Here is a 24,047-nt window from a genome sequence, read left to right on the forward strand (position 1 = left end):
GCCTGTGCTGGGATATGGAATATCTTCACCTAAAAACTACAGAGAAGCATTCTCAGAAAGTTCTTCACGATGCATTCATTCACCTCACAGAGTTGAACCTTCCTTTTGATAGAACAGTTTTGAAACACTCTTTTTGTAGAATCTGCAAGAGGATATTTGGAGCGTTTTGAGGCCTATGCTGGAAAAGGAAATATCTTCACCTAAAAACTAGACAGAAGCATTCTCAGAAACTTCTGTGTGATGAGTGCATTCAACTCACAGACTTGAACGTTCCTTTTGATAGAACAGTTTGGAAACATTACGTTTGTATAATCTGCAAGTGTTTATTCGGAGCACCTTGAGGCCTATGTTGGAAAAGGAAATATCTTCACATAAAAACTAGAGAGAAGGATTCTCAGAAACTTCTTTGTGATGAGTTCATTCAACTCACAGAGTGGAACCTACCAATTGATAGAGAAGTTTGGAAACACTCTTTTTGTAGAATCTGCAAGTGGATATTTGGAGCCGTTTGAGGCCTATGCTGGAAAAGGAAATATCTTCACATAAAAACTGAACAGAAGCATTCTCAGAAACTTCTTTGTGTTGAGTGCATTCAACTCACAGACTTGAACTTAGTTGTAGAAAGAGCAGTTTTGAAACACTCTTTTGGTAAAATCTGCAAGTGGTTATTTGGAGCACTTCGAGGCCTGTGCTTTGATATGGAATATCTTCACCTAAAAACTACAGAGAAGCCTTCTCAGAAAGTACTTCATGATGCATTCGTTCAACTCACAGAGTTGAACCTTCCTTTTGAAAGAACAGTTTTGAAACACTCTTTTTGTAGAATCTGCAAGAGGATATTTGGAGCGTTTTGAGGCCTATGCTGGAAAAGGAAATATCTTCACCTAAAAACTAGACAGAAGCATTCTCAGAAACTTCTGTGTAATGAGTGCATTCAACTCACAGACTTGAACGTTTCTTTTGATAGAACAGTTTGGAAACATTACGTTTGTAGTATCTGCAAGTGTTTATTCGGAGCACCTTGAGGCCTATGTTGGAAAAGGAAATATCTTCACATAAAAACTAGAGAGAAGGATTCTCAGAAACTTCTTTGTGATGAGTTCATTCAACTCACAGAGTTGAACCTACCAATTGATAGAGAAGTTTGGAAACACTCTTTTTGTAGAATCTGCAAGTGGATATTTGGAGCCGTTTGAGGCCTATGCTGGAAAAGGAAATATCTTCACATAAAAACTGAACAGAAGCATTCTCAGAAACTTCCTTGTGTTGAGTGCATTCAACTCACAGACTTGAACTTACCTGTAGAAAGAGCAGTTTTCAAACACTCTTTTGGTAAAATCTGCAAGTGGTTATTTGGAGCACTTCGAGGCCTGTGCTGGGATATGGAATAGCTTCACCTAAAAACTACAGAGAAGCATTCTCAGAAAGTTCTTCACGATGCATTCATTCAACTCACAGAGTTGAATCTTCCTTTTCATAGAACAGTTTTGAAACACTCTTTTTGTAGAATCTGCAAGAGGATATTTGGAGCGTTTTGAGGCCTATGCTGGAAAAGGAAATATCTTCACCTAAAAACTAGACAGAAGCATTCTCAGAAACTTCTGTGTGATGAGTGCATTCAACTCACAGACTTGAACGTTTCTTTTGATAGAACAGTTTGGAAACATTACGTTTGTAGAATCTGCAAGTGTTTATTCGGAGCACCTTGAGGCCTATGTTGGAAAAGGAAATATCTTCACATAAAAACTAGAGAGAAGGATTCTCAGAAACTTCTTTGTGATGAGTTCATTCAACTCACAGAGTGGAACCTACCAATTGATAGAGAAGTTTGGAAACACTCTTTTTGTAGAATCTGCAAGTGGATATTTGGAGCCGTTTGAGGCCTATGCTGGAAAAGGAAATATCTTCACATAAAAACTGAACAGAAGCATTCTCAGAAACTTCTTTGTCTTGAGTGCATTCAACTCACAGACTTGAACTTAGTTGTAGAAAGAGCAGTTTTGAAACACTCTTTTGGTAAAATCTGCAAGTGGTTATTTGGAGCACTTCGAGGCCTGTGCTTTGATATGGAATATCTTCACCTAAAAACTACAGAGAAGCATTCTCAGAAAGTACTTCATGATGCATTCGTTCAACTCACAGGGTTGAACCTTCCTTTTGAAAGAACAGTTTTGAAACACTCTTTTTGTAGAATCTGCAAGAGGATATTTGGAGCGTTTTGAGGCCTATGCTGGAAAAGGAAATATCTTCACCTAAAAACTAGACAGAAGCATTCTCAGAAACTTCTGTGTGATGAGTGCATTCAACTCACAGACTTGAACGTTTCTTTTGATAGAACAGTTTGGAAACATTACGTTTGTAGAATCTGCAAGTGTTTATTCGGAGCACCTTGAGGCCTATGTTGGAAAAGGAAATATCTTCACATTAAAACTAGAGAGAAGGATTCTCAGAAACTTCTTTGTGATGAGTTCATTCAACTCACAGAGTTGAACCTACCAATTGATAGAGAAGTTTGGAAACACTCTTTTTGTAGAATCTGCAAGTGGATATTTGGAGCCGTTTGAGGCCTATGCTGGAAAAGGAAATATCTTCACATAAAAACTGAACAGAAGCATTCTCAGAAACTTCCTTGTGTTGAGTGCATTCAACTCACAGACTTGAACTTACCTGTAGAAAGAGCAGTTTTCAAACACTCTTTTGGTAAAATCTGCAAGTGGTTATTTGGAGCACTTCGAGGCCTGTGCTGGGATATGGAATAGCTTCACCTAAAAACTACAGAGAAGCATTCTCAGAAAGTTCTTCACGATGCATTCATTCACCTCACAGAGTTGAACCTTCCTTTTGATAGAACAGTTTTGAAACACTCTTTTTGTAGAATCTGCAAGAGGATATTTGGAGCGTTTTGAGGCCTATGCTGGAAAAGGAAATATCTTCACCTAAAAACTAGACAGAAGCATTCTCAGAAACTTCTGTGTGATGAGTGCATTCAACTCACAGACTTGAACGTTTCTTTTGATAGAACAGTTTGGAAACATTACGTTTGTAGAATCTGCAAGTGTTTATTCGGAGCACCTTGAGGCCTATGTTGGAAAAGGAAATATCTTCACATAAAAACTAGAGAGAAGGATTCTCAGAAACTTCTTTGTGATGAGTTCATTCAACTCACAGAGTGGAACCTACCAATTGATAGAGAAGTTTGGAAACACTCTTTTTGTAGAATCTGCAAGTGGATATTTGGAGCCGTTTGAGGCCTATGCTGGAAAAGGAAATATCTTAACATAAAAACTGAACAGAAGCATTCTCAGAAACTTCTTTGTCTTGAGTGCATTCAACTCACAGACTTGAACTTACTTGTAGAAAGAGCAGTTTTGAAACACTCTTTTGGTAAAATCTGCAAGTGGTTATTTGGAGCACTTCGAGGCCTGTGCTTTGATATGGAATATCTTCACCTAAAAACTACAGAGAAGCATTCTCAGAAAGTACTTCATGATGCATTCATTCAACTCACAGAGTTGAACCTTCCTTTTGATAGAACAGTTTTGAAACACTCTTTTTGTAGAATCTGCAAGAGGATATTTGGAGCGTTTTGAGGCCTATGCTGGAAAAGGAAATATCTTCACCTAAAAACTAGACAGAAGCATTCTGAGAAACTTCTGTGTGATGAGTTCATTCAACTCACAGACATGAACGTTTCTTTTGATAGAACAGTTTGGAAACATTACGTTTGTAGAATCTGCAAGTGTTTATTCGGAGCACCTTGAGGCCTATGTTGGAAAAGGAAATATCTTCACATAAAAACTACAGAGAAGGATTCTCAGAAACTTCTTTGTTATGAGTTCATTCAACTCACAGAGTTGAACCTACCAATTGATAGAGAAGTTTGGAAACACTCTTTTTGTAGAATCTGCAAGTGGATATTTGGAGCCGTTTGAGGCCTATGCTGGAAAAGGAAATATCTTCACATAAAAACTGAACAGAAGCATTCTCAGAAACTTCTTTGTGTTGAGTGCATTCAACTCACAGACTTGAACTTACCTGTAGAAAGAGCAGTTTTGAAACACTCTTTTGGTAAAATCTGCAAGTGGTTATTTGGAGCACTTCGAGGCCTGTGCTGGGATATGGAATATCTTCACCTAAAAACTACAGAGAAGCTTTCTCCGAAAGTTCTTCACGATGCATTCATTCAACTCACAGAGTTGAACCTTCCTTTTGATAGAACAGTTTTGAAACACTCTTTTTGTAGAATCTGCAAGAGGATATTTGGAGCGTTTTGAGGCCTATGCTGGAAAAGGAAATATCTTTACCTTAAAACTAGACAGAAGCATCCTCAGAAACTTCTGTGTGATGAGTGCATTCAACTCACAGACTTGAACGTTTCTTTTGATAGAACAGTTTGGAAACATTACGTTTGTAGAATCTGCAAGTGTTTATTCGGAGCACCTTGAGGCCTATGTTGGAAAAGGAAATATCTTCACATAAAAACTAGAGAGAAGGATTCTCAGAAACTTCTTTGTGATGAGTTCATTCAACTCACAGAGTTGAACCTACCAATTGATGATAGAGAAGTTTGGAAACACTCTTTTTGTAGAATCTGCAAGTGGATATTTGGAGCCGTTTGAGGCCTATGCTTGAAAAGGAAATATCTTCACATAAAAACTGAACAGAAGCATTCTCAGAAACTTCTTTGTGTTGAGTGCATTCAACCCACAGACTTGAGCTTACCTGTAGAAAGAGCAGTTTTGAAACACTCTTTTGGTGAAATCTGCAAGTGGTTATTTGGAGCACTTCGAGGCCTGTGCTGGGATATGGAATATCTTCACCTAAAAACTACAGAGAAGCATTCTCAGAAAGTTCTTCACGATGCATTCATTCAACTCACAGGGTTGAACCTTCCTTTTGATAGAACAGTTTTGAAACACTCTTTTTGTAGAATCTGCAAGAGGATATTTGGAGCGTTTTGAGGCCTATGCTGGAAAAGGAAATATCTTCACCTAAAAACTAGACAGAAGCATTCTCAGAAACTTCTGTGTGATGAGTGCATTCAACTCACGGACTTGAACGTTTCTTTTGATAGAACAGTTTTGAAACATTACGTTTGTAGAATCTGCAAGTGTTTATTCGGAGCACCTTGAGGCCTATGTTGGAAAAGGAAATATCTTCACATAAAAACTAGAGAGAAGGATTCTCAGAAACTTCTTTGTGATGAGTTCATTGAACTCACAGAGTTGAACTTACCAATTGATAGAGAAGTTTGGAAACACTCTTTTTGTAGAATCTGCAAGTGGATATTTGGAGCCGTTTGAGGCCTATGCTGGAAAAGGAAATATCTTCACATAAAAACTGAACAGAAGCATTCTCAGAAACTTCCTTGTGTTGAGTGCATTCAACTCACAGACTTGAACGTACCTGTAGAAAGAGCAGTTTTGAAACACTCTTTTGGTAAAATCTGCATGTGGTTATTTGGAGCACTTCGAGGCCTGTGCTGGGATATGGAATATCTTCACCTAAAAACTACAGAGAAGCATTCTCAGAAAGTTCTTCACGATGCATTCATTCAACTCACAGAGTTGAACCTTCCTTTTGATAGAACAGTTTTGAAACACTCTTTTTGTAGAATCTGCAAGAGGATATTTGGAGCGTTTTGAGGCCTATGCTGGAAAAGGAAATATCTTCACCTAAAAACTAGACAGAAGCATCCTCAGAAACTTCTGTGTGGTGAGTGCATTCATCTCACAGACTTGAACGTTTCTTTTGATAGAACAGTTTGGAAACATTACGTTTGTAGAATCTGCAAGTGTTTATTCGGAGCACCTTGAGGCCTATGTTGGAAAAGGAATTATCTTCACATAAAAACTAGAGAGAAGGATTCTCAGAAACTTCTTTGTGATGAGTTCATTCAACTCACAGAGTTGAACCTACCAATTGATAGAGAAGTTTGGAAACACTCTTTTTGTAGAATCTGCAAGTGGATATTTGGAGCCGTTTGAGGCCTATGCTGGAAAAGGAAATATCTTCACATAAAAACTGAACAGAAGAATTCTCAGAAACTTCTTTGTGTTGAGTGCATTCAACTCACAGACTTGAACTTACCTGTAGAAAGAGCAGTTTTGAAACACTCTTTTGGTAAAATCTGCAAGTGGTTATTTGGAGCACTTCGAGGCCTGTGCTGGGATATGGAATATCTTCACCTAAAAACTACAGAGAAGCATTCTCAGAAAGTTCTTCACGATGCATTCATTCACCTCACAGAGTTGAACCTTCCTTTTGATAGAACAGTTTTGAAACACTCTTTTTGTAGAATCTGCAAGAGGATATTTGGAGCGTTTTGAGGCCTATGCTGGAAAAGGAAATATCTTCACCTAAAAACTAGACAGAAGCATTCTCAGAAACTTCTGTGTGATGAGTGCATTCAACTCACAGACTTGAACGTTTCTTTTGATAGAACAGTTTGGAAACATTACGTTTGTAGAATCTGCAAGTGTTTATTCGGAGCACCTTGAGGCCTATGTTGGAAAAGGAAATATCTTCACATAAAAACTAGAGAGAAGGATTCTCAGAAACTTCTTTGTGATGAGTTCATTCAACTCACAGAGTGGAACCTACCAATTGATAGAGAAGTTTGGAAACACTCTTTTTGTAGAATCTGCAAGTGGATATTTGGAGCCGTTTGAGGCCTATGCTGGAAAAGGAAATATCTTCACATAAAAACTGAACAGAAGCATTCTCAGAAACTTCTTTGTGTTGAGTGCATTCAACTCACAGACTTGAACTTACCTGTAGAAAGAGCAGTTTTGAAACACTCTTTTGGTAAAATCTGCAAGTGGTTATTTGGAGGACTTCGAGGCCTGTGCTGGGATATGGAATATCTTCACCTAAAAACTACAGAGAAGCATTCTCAGAAAGTTCTTCACGATGCATTCATTCAACTCACAGAGTTGAACCATCCTTTTGATAGAACAGTTTTGAAACACTCTTTTTGTAGAATCTGCAAGAGGATATTTGGAGCGTTTTGAGGCCTATGCTGGAAAAGGAAATATCTTCACCTAAAAACTAGACAGAAGCATCCTCAGAAACTTCTGTGTGATGAGTGCATTCAACTCACAGACTTGAACGTTTCTTTTGATAGAACAGTTTGGAAACATTACGTTTGTAGAATCTGCAAGTGTTTATTCGGAGCACCTTGAGGCCTATGTTGGAAAAGGAAATATCTTCACATAAAAACTACAGAGAAGGATTCTCAGAAACTTCTTTGTGATGAGTTCATTCAACTCACAGAGTTGAACCTACCAATTGATGATAGAGAAGTTTGGAAACACTCTTTTTGTAGAATCTGCAAGTGGATATTTGGAGCCGTTTGAGGCCTATGCTGGAAAAGGAAATATCTTCACATAAAAACTGAACAGAAGCATTCTCAGAAACTTCTTTGTGTTGAGTGCATTCAACTCACAGACTTGAACTTACCTGTAGAAAGAGCAGTTTTGAAACACTCTTTTGGTAAAATCTGCAAGTGGTTATTTGGAACACTTCGAGGCCTGTGCTGGGATATGGAATATCTTCACCTAAAAACTACAGAGAAGCATTCTCAGAAAGTTCTTCACGATGCATTCATTCAACTCACAGAGTGAACCTTCCTTTTGATAGAACAGTCTTGAAACACTCTTTTTGTAGAATCTGCAAGAGGATATTTGGAGCGTTTTGAGGCCTATGCTGGAAAAGGAAATATCTTCACCTAAAAACTAGACAGAAACATCCTCAGAAACTTCTGTGTGATGAGTGCATTCAACTCACAGACTTGAACGTTTCTTTTGATAGAACAGTTTGGTAACATTACGTTTGTAGAATCTGCAAGTGTTTATTCGGAGCACCTTGAGGCCTATGTTGGAAAAGGTAATATCTCCACATAAAAACGAGAGAGAAGGATTCTCAGAAACTTCTTTGTGATGAGTTCATTCAACTCACAGAGTTGAACTTACCAATTGATAGAGAAGTTTGGAAACACTCTTTTTGTAGAATCTGCAAGTGGATATTTGGAGCCGTTTGAGGCCTATGGTGGAAAAGGAAATATCTTCACATAAAAACTGAACAGAAGCATTCTCAGAAACTTCCTTGTGTTGAGTGCATTCAACTCACAGACTTGAACTTACCTGTAGAAAGAGCAGTTTTCAAACACTCTTTTGGTAAAATCTGCAAGTGGTTATTTGGAGCACTTCGAGGCCTGTGCTGGGATATGGAATATCTTCACCTAAAAACTACAGAGAAGCATTCTCAGAAAGTTCTTCACGATGCATTCATTCAACTCACAGAGTTGAACCTTTCTTTTGATAGAACAGTTTTGAAACACTCTTTTTGTAGAATCTGCAAGAGGATATTTGGAGCGTTTTGAGGCCTATGCTGGAAAAGGAAATATCTTCACCTAAAAACTAGACAGAAGCATCCTCAGAAACTTCTGTGTGGTGAGTGCATTCATCTCACAGACTTGAACGTTTCTTTTGATAGAACAGTTTGGAAACATTACGTTTGTAGAATCTGCAAGTGTTTATTCGGAGCACCTTGAGGCCTATGTTGGAAAAGGAATTATCTTCACATAAAAACTAGAGAGAAGGATTCTCAGAAACTTCTTTGTGATGAGTTCATTCAACTCACAGAGTTGAACCTACCAATTGATAGAGAAGTTTGGAAACACTCTTTTTGTAGAATCTGCAAGTGGATATTTGGAGCCGTTTGAGGCCTATGCTGGAAAAGGAAATATCTTCAACATAAAAACTGAACAGAAGCATTCTCAGAAACTTCTTTGTGTCGAGTGCATTCAACTCACAGACTTGAACTTACCTGTAGAAAGAGTAGTTTTGAAACACTCTTTTGGTAAAATCTGCAAGTGGTTATTTGGAGCACTTCGAGGCCTGTGCTGGGATATGGAATAACTTCACCTAAAAGCTACAGAGAAGCATTCTCAGAAAGTTCTTCACGATGCATTCATTCAACTCACAGAGTTGAACCTTCCTTTTGATAGAACAGTTTTGAAACACTCTTTTTGTAGAATCTGCAAGAGGATATTTGGAGCGTTTGGGGCCTATGCTGGAAAAGGAAATATTTTCACCTAAAAACTAGACAGAAGCATCCTCAGAAACTTCTGTGTGATGAGTGCATTCATCTCACAGACTTGAACGATTATTTTGATAGAACAGTTTGGAAACATTACGTTTGTAGAATCTGCAAGTGTTTATTCGGAGCACCTTGAGGCCTATGTTGGAAAAGGAAATATCTTCACATAAAAACTAGAGAGAAGGATTCTCAGAAACTTCTTTGCGATGAGTTCATTCAACTCACAGAGTTGAACCTACCAATTGATAGAGAAGTTTGGAAACACTCTTTTTGTAGAATCTGCAAGTGGATATTTGGAGCCGTTTGAGGCCTATGCTGGAAAAGGAAATATCTTCACATAAAAACTGAACAGAAGCATTCTCAGAAACTTCTTTGTGTCGAGTGCATTCAACTCACAGACTTGAACTTACCTGTAGAAAGAGCAGTTTTGAAACACTCTTTTGGTAAAATCTGCAACTGGCTATTTGGAGCTCTTCGAGGCCTGTGCTGGGATATGGAATATCTTCACCTAAAAACTACAGAGAAGCATTCTCAGAAAGTTCTTCACGATGCATTCATTCAACTCACAGGGTTGAACCTTCCTTTTGATAGAACAGTTTTGAAACACTCTTTTTGTAGAATCTGCAAGAGGATATTTGGAGCGTTTTGAGGCCTATGCTGGAAAAGGAAATATCTTCACCTAAAAACTAGACAGAAGCATTCTCAGAAACTTCTGTGTGATGAGTGCATTCAACTCACAGACTTGAACGTTTCTTTTGATAGAACAGTTTGGAAACATTACGTTTGTAGAATCTGCAAGTGTTTATTCGGAGCACCTTGAGGCCTATGTTGGAAAAGGAAATATCTTCACATAAAAACTAGAGAGAAGGATTCTCAGAAACTTCTTTGTGATGAGTTCATTCAACTCACAGAGTTGAACTTACCGATTGATAGAGAAGTTTGGAAACACTCTTTTTGTAGAATCTGCAAGTGGATATTTAGAGCCGTTTGAGGCCTATGGTGGAAAAGGAAATATCTTCACATAAAAACTGAACAGAAGCATTCTTAGAAACTTCCTTGTGTTGAGTGCATTCAACTCACAGACTTGAACTTACCTGTAGAAAGAGCAGTTTTCAAACACTCTTTTGGTAAAATCTGCAAGTGGTTATTTGGAGCACTTCGAGGCCTGTGCTGGGATATGGAATATCTTCACCTAAAAACTACAGAGAAGCATTCTCAGAAAGTTCTTCACGATGCATTCATTCAACTCACAGAGTTGAACCTTCCTTTTGATAGAACAGTTTTGAAACACTCTTTTTGTAGAATCTGCAAGAGGATATTTGGAGCGTTTTGAGGCCCATGCTGGAAAAGGAAATATCTTCACCTAAAAACTAGACAGAAGCATCCTCAGAAACTTCTGTGTGATGAGTGCATTCATCTCACAGACTTGAACGTTTCTTTTGATAGAACAGTTTGGAAACATTACTTTTGTGGAATCTGGAAGTGTTTATTCGGAGCACCTTGAGGCCTATGTTGGAAAAGGAAATATCTTCACATAAAAACTAGAGAGAAGGATTCTCAGAAACTTCTTTGTGATGAGTTCATTGAACTCACAGAGTTGAACCTACCAATTGATAGAGAAGTTTGGAAACACTCTTTTTGTAGAATCTGCAAGTGGATATTTGGAGCCGTTTGAGGCCTATGCTGGAAAAGGAAGTATCTTCACATAAAAACTGAACAGAAGCATTCTCAGAAAATTCTATCTGTCGAGTGCATTCAACTCACAGACTTGAACTTACCTGTAGAAAGAGTAGTTTTGAAACACTCTTTTGGTAAAATCTGCAAGTGGTTATTTGGAGCACTTCGAGGCCTGTGCTGGGATATGGAATAACTTCACCTAAAAACTACAGAGAAGCATTCTCAGAAAGTTCTTCAGGATGCATTCATTCAACTCACAGAGTTGAACATTCCTTTTGATAGAACAGTTTTGAAACACTCTTTTTGTAGAATCTGCAAGAGGATATTTGGAGCGTTTTGAGGCCTATGCTGGAAAAGGAAATATCTTCACCTAAAAACTAGACAGAAGCATCCTCAGAAACTTCTATGTGATGAGTGCATTCATCTCACAGACTTGAACGTTTCTTTTGATAGAACAGTTTGGAAACATTACGTTTGTAGAATCTGCAAGTGTTTATTCGGAGCACCTTGAGGCCTATGTTGGAAAAGGAAATATCTTCACATAAAAACTAGAGAGAAGGATTCTCAGAAACTTCTTTGTGATGAGTTCATTCAACTCACAGAGTTGAACCTTCCAATTGATAGAGAAGTTTGGAAACACTCTTTTTGTAGAATCTGCAAGTGGATATTTGGAGCCGTTTGAGGCCTATGGTGGAAAAGGAAATATCTTCACATAAAAACTGAACAGAAGCATTCTCAGAAACTTCCTTGTGTTGAGTGCATTCAACTCACAGACTTGAACTTACCTGTAGAAAGAGCAGTTTTCAAACACTCTTTTGGTAAAATCTGCAAGTGGTTATTTGGAGCACTTCGAGGCCTGTGCTGGGATATGGAATATCGTCACCTAAAAACTACAGAGAAGCATTCTCAGAAAGTTCTTCACGATGCATTCATTCAACTCACAGAGTTGAACCTTCCTTTTGAAAGAACAGTTTTGAAACACTCTTTTTGTAGAATCTGCAAGAGGATATTTGGAGCGTTTTGAGGCCTATGCTGGAAAAGGAAATATCTTCACCTAAAAACTAGACAGAAGCATCCTCAGAAACTTCTGTGTGGTGAGTGCATTCATCTCACAGACTTGAAAGTTTCTTTTGATAGAACAGTTTGGAAACATTACGTTTGTAGAATCTGCAAGTGTTTTTTCGGAGCACCTTGAGGCCTATGTTGGAAAAGGAAATATCTTCACATAAAAACTAGAGAGAAGGATTCTCAGAAACTTCTTTGTGATGAGTTCATTCAACTCACAGAGTTGAACCTACTAATTGATAGAGAAGTTTGGAAACACTCTTTTTGTAGAATCTGCAATTGGATATTTGGAGCCGTTTGAGGCCTATGCTGGAAAAGGAAATATCTTCACATAAAAACTGAACAGAAGCATTCTCAGAAACTTCTTTGTGTTGAGTGCATTCAACTCACAGACGTGAACTTACCTGTAGAAAGAGCAGTTTTGAAACACTTTTTTTTTAAATCTGCAATGGTTATTTTGAGCAGTTCGAGGCCTGTGCCTGGATATGGAATATCTTCACCTAAAAACTACAGAGAAGCATTCTCAGAAAGTTCTTCACGATGCATTCATTCAACTCACAGAGTTGAACCTTCCTTTTGATAGAACAGTTTTGAAACACTCTTTTTGTAGAATCTGCAAGAGGATATTTGGAGCGTTTTGAGGCCTATGCTGGAAAAGGAAATATCTTCACCTAAAAACTAGACAGAAGCATCCTCAGAAACTTCTGTGTGATGAGTGCATTCATCTCACAGACTTGAACGTTTCTTTTGATAGAACAGTTTGGAAACATTACGTTTGTAGAATCTGCAAGTGTTTATTCGGAGCACCTTGAGGCCTATGTTGGAAAAGAAAATATCTTCACATAAAAACTAGAGAGAAGGATTCTCAGAAACTTCTTTGTGATGAGTTCATTCAACTCACAGAGTTGAACTTACCAATAGATAGAGAAGTTTGGAAACACTCTTTTTGTAGAATCTGCAAGTGGATATTTGAGGCCGTTTGGGGACTATGCTGGAAAAGGAAATATCTTCACATAAAAACTGAACAGAAGCATTCTCAGAAACTTCTTTGTGTTGAGTGCATTCAACTCACAGACTTGAACTTACCTGTAGAAAGAGCAGTTTTGAAACACTCTTTTGGTAAAATCTGCAAGTGGTTATTTGGAGCACTTCGAGGCCTGTGCTGGGATATGGAATATCTTCACCTAAAAACTACAGAGAAGCATTCTCAGAAAGTACTTCATGATGCATTCATTCAACTCACAGAGTTGAACCTTCCTTTTGATAGAACAGTTTTGAAACACTCTTTTTGTAGAATCTGCAAGAGGATATTTGGAGCGTTTTGAGGCCTATGCTGGAAAAGGAAATATCTTCACCTAAAAACTAGACAGAAGCATTCTCAGAAACTTCTGTGTGATGAGTGCATTCAACTCACAGACTTGAACGTTTCTTTTGATAGAACAGTTTGAAAACATTACGTTTGTAGAATCTGCAAGTGTTTATTCGGAGCACCTTGAGGCCTATGTTGGAAAAGGAAATATCTTCACATAAAAACTAGAGAGAAGGATTCTCAGAAACTTCTTTGTGATGAGTTCATTCAACTCACAGAGTGGAACCTACCAATTGATAGAGAAGTTTGGAAACACTCTTTTTGTAGAATCTGCAAGTGGATAATTGGAGCCGTTTGAGGCCTATGGTGGAAAAGGAAATATCTTCACATAAAAACTGAACAGAAGCATTCTCAGAAACTTCTTCGTGTTGAGTGCATTCAACTCACAGACATGAACTTACCTGTAGAAAGAGCAGTTTTGAAACACTCTTTTGGTAAAATCTGCAAGTGGTTATTTGGAGCACTTCGAGGCCTGTGCTGGGATATGGAATATCTTCACCTAAAAACTACAGAGAAGCATTCTCAGAAAGTTCTTCACGATGCATTCATTCAACTCACAGAGTTGAACCTTCCTTTTGATAGAACAGTTTTGAAACACTCTTTTTGTAGAATCTGCAAGAGGATATTTGGAGCGTTTTGAGGCCTATGCTGGAAAAGGAAATATCTTCACCTAAAAACTAGACAGAAGCATTCTCAGAAACTTCTGTGTGATGAGTGCATTCAACTCACAGACTTGAACGTTTCTTTTGATAGAACAGTTTGGAAACATTACGTTTGTAGAATCTGCAAGTGTTTATTCGGAGCACCTTGAGGCCTACGTTGGAAAAGGAAATATGTTCACATAAAAACTAGAGAGAAGGATTCTCAGAAACTTCTTTGTGATGGGTTCATTCAACTCACAGAGTTGAACCTACCAATTGATAGAGAAGTTTGGAAACACTCTTTTTGTAGAATCTGCAAGTGGATATTTGGAGCCGTTTGAGGCCTATGCTGGAAAAGGAAATATCTTCACATAAAAACTGAACAGAAGCATTCTCAGAAACTTCTTTGTGTTGAGTGCATTCACCTCACAGACTTGAACTTATCTGTAGAAAGAGCAGTTTTGAACCACTCTTTTGGTAAAATCTGCAAGTGGTTATTTGGAGCACTTCGAGGCCTGTGCTGGGATATGGAATATCTTCACCTAAAAACTACAGAGAAGCATTCTCAGAAAGTTCTTCACGATGCATTCATTCACCTCACAGAGTTGAACCTTCCTTTTGATAGAACAGTTTTGAAACACTCTTTTTGTAGAATCTGCAAGAGGATATTTGGAGCGTTTTGAGGCCTATGCTGGAAAAGGAAATATCTTCACCTAAAAACTAGACAGAAGCATTCTCAGAAACTTCTGGGTGATGAGTGCATTAAACTCACAGACTTGAACGTTTCTTTTGATAGAACAGTTTGGAAACATTACGTTTGTAGAATCTGCAAGTGTTTATTCGGAGCACCTTGAGGCCTACGTTGGAAAAGGAAATATGTTCACATAAAAACTAGAGAGAAGGATTCTCAGAAACTTCTTTGTGATGGGTTCATTCAACTCACAGAGTTGAACCTACCAATTGATAGAGAAGTTTGGAAACACTCTTTTTGTAGAATCTGCAAGTGGATATTTGGAGCCGTTTGAGGCCTATGCTGGAAAAGGAAATATCTTCACATAAAAACTGAACAGAAGCATTCTCAGAAACTTCTTTGTGTTGAGTGCATTCACCTCACAGCCTTGAACTTACCTGTAGAAAGAGCAGTTTTGAAACACTCTTTTGGTAAAATCTGCAAGTGGTTATTTGGAGCACTTCGAGGCCTGTGCTGGGATATGGAATATCTTCACCTAAAAACTACAGAGAAGCATTCTCAGAAAGTTCTCCACGATGCATTCATTCAACTCACAGAGTTGAACCTTCCTTTTGATAGAACAGTTTTGAAACACTCTTTTTGTAGAATCTGCAAGAGGATATTTGGAGCGTTTTGAGGCTTATGCTGGAAAAGGAAATATCTTCACCTAAAAACTAGACAGAAGCATCCTCAGAAACTTCTGTGTGATGAGTGCATTCAACTCACAGACTTGAACGTTCCTTTTGATAGAACAGTTTTGAAACATTACGTTTGTAGAATCTGCAAGTGTTTATTCGGAGCACCTTGAGGCCTATGTTGGAAAAGGAAATATCTTCACATAAAAACTAGAGAGAAGGATTCTCAGAAACTTCTTTGTGATGACTTCATTCAACTCACAGAGTTGAACCTACCAATTGATAGAGAAGTTTGGAAACACTCTTTTTCTAGAATCTGCAAGTGGATATTTGGAGCCGTTTGAGGCCTATGCTGGAAAAGGAAATATCTTCACATAAAAACTGAACAGAAGCATTCTCAGAAACTTCTTCGTGTTGAGTGCATTCAACTCACAGACTTGAACTTACCTGTAGAAAGAGCAGTTTTGAAACACTCTTTTGGTAAAATCTGCAAGTGGTTATTTAGAGCAATTCGAGGCCTGTGCTGGGATATGGAATATCTTCACCTAAAAACTACAGAGAAGCATTCTCAGAAAGTTCTTCACGATGCATTCATTCAACACACAGAGTTGAACCTTCCTTTTGATAGAACAGTTTTGAAACACTCTTTTTGTAGAATCTGCAAGAGGATATTTGGAGCGTTATGAGGCTTATGCTGGAAAAGGAAATATCTTCACCTAAAAACTAGACAGAAGCATCCTCAGAAACTTCTGTGTGATGAGTGCATTCAACTCACAGACTTGAACGTTTCTTTTGATAGAACAGTTTGGAAACATTACGTTTGTAGAATCTGCAAGTGTTTATTCGGAGCACCTTGAGGCCTATGTTGGAAAAGGAAATATCTTCACATAAAAACTAGAGAGAAGGATTCTCAGAAACTTCTTTGTTGTGAGTTCATTAAACTCACAGAGTTGAACCTACCAATTGATGATAGAGAAGTTTGGAAACACTCTTTTTGTAGAATCTGCAAGTGGATATTTGGAGCCGTTTGAGGCCTATGCTGGAAAAGGAAATATCTTCACATAAAAACTGAACAGAAGCATTCTCAGAAACTTCTTTGTGTTGAGTGCATTCAACTCACAGACTTGAACTTACTTGTAGAAAGAGCAGTTTTGAAACACTCTTTTGGTAAAATCTGCAAGTGGTTATTTGGAGCACTTCGAGGCCTGTGCTGGGATATGGAATATCTTCACCTAAAAACTACAGAGAAGCATTCTCAGAAAGTTCTTCACGATGCATTCATTCAACTCACAGAGTTGAACCTTCCTTTTGATAGAACAGTTTTGAAACACTCTTTTTGTAGAATCTGCAAGAGGATATTTGGAGCGTTTTGAGGCCTATGCTGGAAAAGGAAATATCTTCACCTAAAAACTAGACAGAAGCATTCTCAGAAACTTCTGTGTGATGAGTGCATTCAACTCACAGACTTGAACGTTTCTTTTGATAGAACAGTTTGGAAACATTACGTTTGTAGAATCTGCAAGTGTTTATTCGGAGCACCTTGAGGCGTACGTTGGAAAAGGAAATATGTTCACATAAAAACTAGAGAGAAGGATTCTCAGAAACTTCTTTGTGATGGGTTCATTCAACTCACAGAGTTGAACCTACCAATTGATAGAGAAGTTTGGAAACACTCTTTTTGTAGAATCTGCAAGTGGATATTTGGAGCCGTTTGAGGCCTATGCTGGAAAAGGAAATATCTTCACATAAAAACTGAACAGAAGCATTCTCAGAAACTTCTTTGTGTTGAGTGCATTCACCTCACAGACTTGAACTTATCTGTAGAAAGAGCAGTTTTGAAACACTCTTTTGGTAAAATCTGCAAGTGGTTATTTGGAGCACTTCGAGGCCTGTGCTGGGATATGGAATATCTTCACCTAAAAACTACAGAGAAGCATTCTCAGAAAGTTCTTCACGATGCATTCATTCACCTCACAGAGTTGAACCTTCCTTTTGATAGAACAGTTTTGAAACACTCTTTTTGTAGAATCTGCAAGAGGATATTTGGAGCGTTTTGAGGCCTATGCTGGAAAAGGAAATATCTTCACCTAAAAACTAGACAGAAGCATTCTCAGAAACTTCTGTGTGATGAGTGCATTAAACTCACAGACTTGAACGTTTCTTTTGATAGAACAGTTTGGAAACATTACGTTTGTAGAATCTGCAAGTGTTTATTCGGAGCACCTTGAGGCCTACGTTGGAAAAGGAAATATGTTCACATAAAAACTAGAGAGAAGGATTCTCAGAAACTTCTTTGTGATGGGTTCATTCAACTCACAGAGTTGAACCTACCAATTGATAGAGAAGTTTGGAAACACTCTTTTTGTAGAATCTGCAAGTGGATATTTGGAGCCGTTTGAGGCCTATGCTGGAAAAGGAAATATCTTCACATAAAAACTGAACAGAAGCATTCTCAGAAACTTCTTTGTGTTGAGTGCATTCACCTCACAGCCTTGAACTTACCTGTAGAAAGAGCAGTTTTGAAACACTCTTTTGGTAAAATCTGCAAGTGGTTATTTGGAGCACTTCGAGGCCTGTGCTGGGATATGGAATATCTTCACCTAAAAACTACAGAGAAGCATTCTCAGAAAGTTCTCCACGATGCATTCATTCAACTCACAGAGTTGAACCTTCCTTTTGATAGAACAGTTTTGAAACACTCTTTTTGTAGAATCTGCAAGAGGATATTTGGAGCGTTTTGAGGCTTATGCTGGAAAAGGAAATATCTTCACCTAAAAACTAGACAGAAGCATCCTCAGAAACTTCTGTGTGATGAGTGCATTCAACACACAGACTTGAACGTTTCTTTTGATAGAACAGTTTGGAAACATTACGTTTGTAGAATCTGCAAGTGTTTATTCGGAGCACCTTGAGGCCTATGTTGGAAAAGGAAATATCTTCACATAAAAACTAGAGAGAAGGATTCTCAGAAACTTCTTTGTTGTGAGTTCATTCAACTCACAGAGTTGAACCTGCCAATTGATGACAGAGAAGTTTGGAAACACTCTTTTTCTAGAATCTGCAAGTGGATATTTGGAGCCGTTTGAGGCCTATGCTGGAAAAGGAAATATCTTCACATAAAAACTGAACAGAAGCATTCTCAGAAACTTCTTTGTGTTGAGTGCATTCAACTCACAGAGTTGAACTTACCTGTAGAAAGAGCAGTTTTGAAACACTCTTTTGGTAAAATCTGCAAGTGGTTATTTGGAGCACTTCGAGGCCTGTGCTGGGATATGGAATATCTTCACCTAAAAACTACAGAGAAGCATTCTCAGAAAGTACTTCATGATGCATTCATTCAACTCACAGAGTTGAACCTTCCTTTTGATAGAACAGTTTTGATACACTCTTTTTGTAGAATCTGCAAGAGGATATTTGGAGCGTTTTGAGGCCTATGCTGGAAAAGGAAATATCTTCACCTAAAAACTAGACAGAAGCATTCTCAGAAACTTCTGTGTGATGAGTGCATTCAACTCACAGACTTGAACGATTCTTTTGATAGAACAGTTTGGAAACATTACGTTTGTAGAATCTGCAAGTGTTTATTCGGAGCACCTTGAGGCCTATGTTGGAAAAGGAAATATCTCCACATAAAAACTAGAGAGAAGGATTCTCAGAAACTTCTTTGTGATGAGTTCATTCAACTCACAGAGTGGAACCTACCAATTGATAGAGAAGTTTGGAAACACTCTTTTTGTAGAATCTGCAAGTGGATATTTGGAGCCGTTTGAGGCCTATGCTGAAAAAGGAAATACCTTCACATAAAAACTGAACAGAAGCATTCTCAGAAACTTCTTTGTGTTGAGTGCATTCAACTCACAGACTTGAACTTACCTGTAGAAAGAGCAGTTTTGAAACACTCTTTTGGTAAAATCTGCAAGTGGTTATTTAGAGCAATTCGAGGCCTGTGCTGGGATATGGAATATCTTCACCTAAAAACTACAGAGAAGCATTCTCAGAAAGTTCTTCACGATGCATTCATTCAACTCACAGAGTTGAACCTTCCTTTTGAAAGAACAGTTTTGAAACACTCTTTTTGTAGAATCTGCAAGAGGATATTTGGAGCGTTTTGAGGCCTATGCTGGAAAAGGAAATATCTTCACCTAAAAACTAGACAGAAGCATTCTCAGAAACTTCTGTGTGATGAGTGCATTCAACTCACAGACTTGAACGTTTCTTTTTAAAGAACAGTTTGGAAACATTACGTTTGTAGAATCTGCAAGTGTTTATTCGGAGCACCTTGAGGCCTATGTTGGAAAAGGAAATATTTTCACATAAAAACTAGAGAGAAGGATTCTCAGAAACTTCTTTGTGATGAGTTCATTCAACTCACAGAGTTGAACCTTCCAATTGATAGAGAAGTTTGGAAACACTCTTCTTGTGTAATCTGCAAGTGGATATTTGGAGTCGTTTGTGGCCTATGCTGGAAAAGGAAATATCTTCACATAAAAACTGAACAGAAGCATTCTCAGAAACTTCTTTGTGTCGAGTGCATCCAACTCACAGACTTGAACTTACCTGTAGAAAGAGCAGTTTTGAAACACACTTTTTGTAAAATCTGCAACTGGTTATTTGTAGCTCTTCTAGGCCTGTGCTGGGATATGGAATATCTTCACCTAAAAACTACAGAGAAGCATTCTCAGAAAGTTCTTCACGATGCATTCATTCAACTCACAGAGTTGAACCTTCCTTTTGATAGAGCAGTTTTGAAACACTCTTTTTGTCGAATCTGCAAGAGGATATTTGGAGCGTTTTGAGGCCTATGCTGGAAAAGGAAATATCTTCACCTAAAAACTAGACAGAAGCATCCTCAGAAACTTCTGTGTGATGAGTGCATTCAACTCACAGACTTGAACGTTTCTTTTGATAGAACAGTTTGGAAACATTACGTTTGTAGAATCTGCAAGTGTTTATTCGGAGCACCTTGAGGCCTATGTTGGAAAAGGAAATATCTTCACGTAAAAACTAGAGAGAAGGATTCTCAGAAACTTCTTTGCCATGAGTTCATTCAACTCACAGAGTTGAACCTACCAATTGATAGAGAAGTTTGGAAACACTCTTTTTGTAGAATCTGCAAGGGGATATTTGGAGCCGTTTGAGGCCGATGTTGGAAAAGGAAATATCTTCACATAAAAACTGAACAGAAGCATTCTCAGAAACTTCTTTGTGTTGAGTGCATTCAACTCACAGACGTGAACTTACCTGTAGAAAGAGCAGTTTTGAAACACTTTTTTGGTAAAATCTGCAATGGTTATTTTGAGCAGTTCGAGGCCTGTGCCTGGATATGGAATATCTTCACCTAAAAACTACAGAGAAGCATTCTCAGAAAGTTCTTCACGATGCATTCATTCAACTCACAGAGTTGAACCTTCCTTTTGATAGAACAGTTTTGAAACACTCTTTTTGTAGAATCTGCAAGAGGATATTTGGAGCGTTTTGAGGCCTATGCTGGAAAAGGAAATATCTTCACCTAAAAACTAGACAGAAGCATCCTCAGAAACTTCTGTGTGATGAGTGCATTCATCTCACAGACTTGAACGTTTCTTTTGATAGAACAGTTTGGAAACATTACGTTTGTAGAATCTGCAAGTGTTTATTCGGAGCACCTTGAGTCCTATGTTGGAAAAGAAAATATCTTCACATAAAAACTAGAGAGAAGGATTCTCAGAAACTTCTTTGTGATGAGTTCATTCAACTCACAGAGTTGAACTTACCAATTGATAGAGAAGTTTGGAAACACTCTTTTTGTAGAATCTGCAAGTGGATATTTGAGGCCGTTTGGGGACTATGCTGGAAAAGGAAATATCTTCACATAAAAACTGAACAGAAGCATTCTCAGAAACTTCTTTGTGTTGAGTGCATTCAACTCACAGACTTGAACTTACCTGTAGAAAGAGCAGTTTTGAAACACTCTTTTGGTAAAATCTGCAAGTGGTTATTTGGAGCACTTCGAGGCCTGTGCTGGGATATGGAATATCTTCAACTAAAAACTACAGAGAAGCATTCTCAGAAAGTACTTCATGATGCATTCATTCAACTCACAGAGTTGAACCTTCCTTTTGATAGAACAGTTTTGAAACACTCTTTTTGTAGAATCTGCAAGAGGATATTTGGAGCGTTTTGAGGCCTATGCTGGAAAAGGAAATATCTTCACCTAAAAACTAGACAGAAGCATTCTCAGAAACTTCTGTGTGATGAGTGCATTCAACTCACAGACTTGAACGTTTCTTTTGATAGAACAGTTTGAAAACATTACGTTTGTAGAATCTGCAAGTGTTTATTCGGAGCACCTTGAGGCCTATGTTGGAAAAGGAAATATCTTCACATAAAAACTAGAGAGAAGGATTCTCAGAAACTTCTTTGTGATGAGTTCATTCAACTCACAGAGTGGAACCTACCAATTGATAGAGAAGTTTGGAAACACTCTTTTTGTAGAATCTGCAAGTGGATATTTGGAGCCGTTTGAGGCCTATGCTGGAAAAGGAAATATCTTCACATAAAAACTGAACAGAAGCATTCTCAGAAACTTCTTCGTGTTGAGTGCATTCAACTCACAGACATGAACTTACCTGTAGAAAGAGCAGTTTTGAAACACTCTTTTGGTAAAATCTGCAAGTGGTTATTTGGAGCACTTCGAGGCCTGTGCTGGGATATGGAATATCTTCACCTAAAAACTACAGAGAAGCATTCTCAGAAAGTTCTCCACGATGCATTCATTCAACACACAGAGTTGAACCTTCCTTTTGATAGAACAGTTTTGAAACACTCTTTTTGTAGAATCTGCAAGAGGATATTTGGAGCGTTTTGAGGCTTATGCTAGAAAAGGAAATATCTTCACCTAAAAACTAAACAGAAGCATCCTCAGAAACTTCTGTGTGATGAGTGCATTCAACTCACAGACTTGAACGTTTCTTTTGATAGAACAGTTTGGAAACATTACGTTTGTAGAATCTGCAAGTGTTTATTCGGAGCACCTTGAGGCCTATGTTGGAAAAGGAAATATCTTCACATAAAAACTAGAGAGAAGGATTCTCAGAAACTTCTTTGTTGTGAGTTCATTCAACTCACAGAGTTGAACCTACCAATTGATGATACAGAAGTTTGGAAACACTCTTTTTGTAGAATCTGCAAGTGGATATTTGGAGCCGTTTGAGGCCTATGCTGGAAAAGGAAATATCTTCACATAAAAACTGAACAGAAGCATTCTCAGAAACTTCTTTGTGTTGAGTGCATTCAACTCACAGACTTGAACTTACTTGTAGAAAGAGCAGTTTTGAAACACTCTTTTGGTAAAATCTGCAAGTGGTTATTTGGAGCACTTCGAGGCCTGTGCTGGGATATGGAATATCTTCACCTAAAAACTACAGAGAAGCATTCTCAGAAAGTTCTTCACGATGCATTCATTCAACTCACAGAGTTGAACCTTCCTTTTGATAGAACAGTTTTGAAACACTCTTTTTGTAGAATCTGCAAGAGGATATTTGGAGCGTTTTGAGGCCTATGCTGGAAAAGGAAATATCTTCACCTAAAAACTAGACAGAAGCATTCTCAGAAACTTCTGTGTGATGAGTGCATTCAACTCACAGACTTGAACGTTTCTTTTGATAGAACAGTTTGGAAACATTACGTTTGTAGAATCTGCAAGTGTTTATTCGGAGCACCTTGAGGCCTACGTTGGAAAAGGAAATATGTTCACATAAAAGCTAGAGAGAAGGATTCTCAGAAACTTCTTTGTGATGGGTTCATTCAACTCACAGAGTTGAACCTACCAATTGATAGAGAAGTTTGGAAACACTCTTTTTGTAGAATCTGCAAGTGGATATTTGGAGCCGTTTGAGGCCTATGCTGGAAAAGGAAATATCTTCACATAAAAACTGAACAGAAGCATTCTCAGAAACTTCTTTGTGTTGAGTGCATTCACCTCACAGACTTGAACTTATCTGTAGAAAGAGCAGTTTTGAAACACTCTTTTGGTAAAATCTGCAAGTGGTTATTTGGAGCACTTCGAGGCCTGTGCTGGGATATGGAATATCTTCACCTAAAAACTACAGAGAAGCATTCTCAGAAAGTTCTTCACGATGCATTCATTCACCTCACAGAGTTGAACCTTCCTTTTGATAGAACAGTTTTGAAACACTCTTTTTGTAGAATCTGCAAGAGGATATTTGGAGCGTTTTGAGGCCTATGCTGGAAAAGGAAATATCTTCACCTAAAAACTAGACAGAAGCATTCTCAGAAACTTCTGTGTGATGAGTGCATTCAACTCACAGACTTGAACGTTTCTTTTGATAGAACAGTTTGGAAACATTACGTTTGTAGAATCTGCAAGTGTTTATTCGGAGCACCTTGAGGCCTACGTTGGAAAAGGAAATATGTTCACATAAAAACTAGAGAGAAGGATTCTCAGAAACTTCTTTGTGATGGGTTCATTCAACTCACAGAGTTGAACCTACCAATTGATAGAGAAGTTTGGAAACACTCTTTTTGTAGAATCTGCAAGTGGATATTTGGAGCCGTTTGAGGCCTATGCTGGAAAAGGAAATATCTTCACATAAAAACTGAACAGAAGCATTCTCAGAAACTTCTTTGTGTTGAGTGCATTCACCTCACAGCCTTGAACTTACCTGTAGAAAGAGTAGTTTTGAAACACTCTTTTGGTAAAATCTGCAAGTGGTTATTTGGAGCACTTCGAGGCCTGTGCTGGGATATGGAATATCTTCACCTAAAAACTACAGAGAAGCATTCTCAGAAAGTTCTCCACGATGCATTCATTCAACTCACAGAGTTGA

This window comes from Pongo abelii, chromosome 14 (genome assembly GCF_028885655.2).
Source record: "Pongo abelii isolate AG06213 chromosome 14, NHGRI_mPonAbe1-v2.0_pri, whole genome shotgun sequence".
In the NCBI taxonomy this organism is placed as follows: domain Eukaryota; kingdom Metazoa; phylum Chordata; class Mammalia; order Primates; family Hominidae; genus Pongo; species Pongo abelii.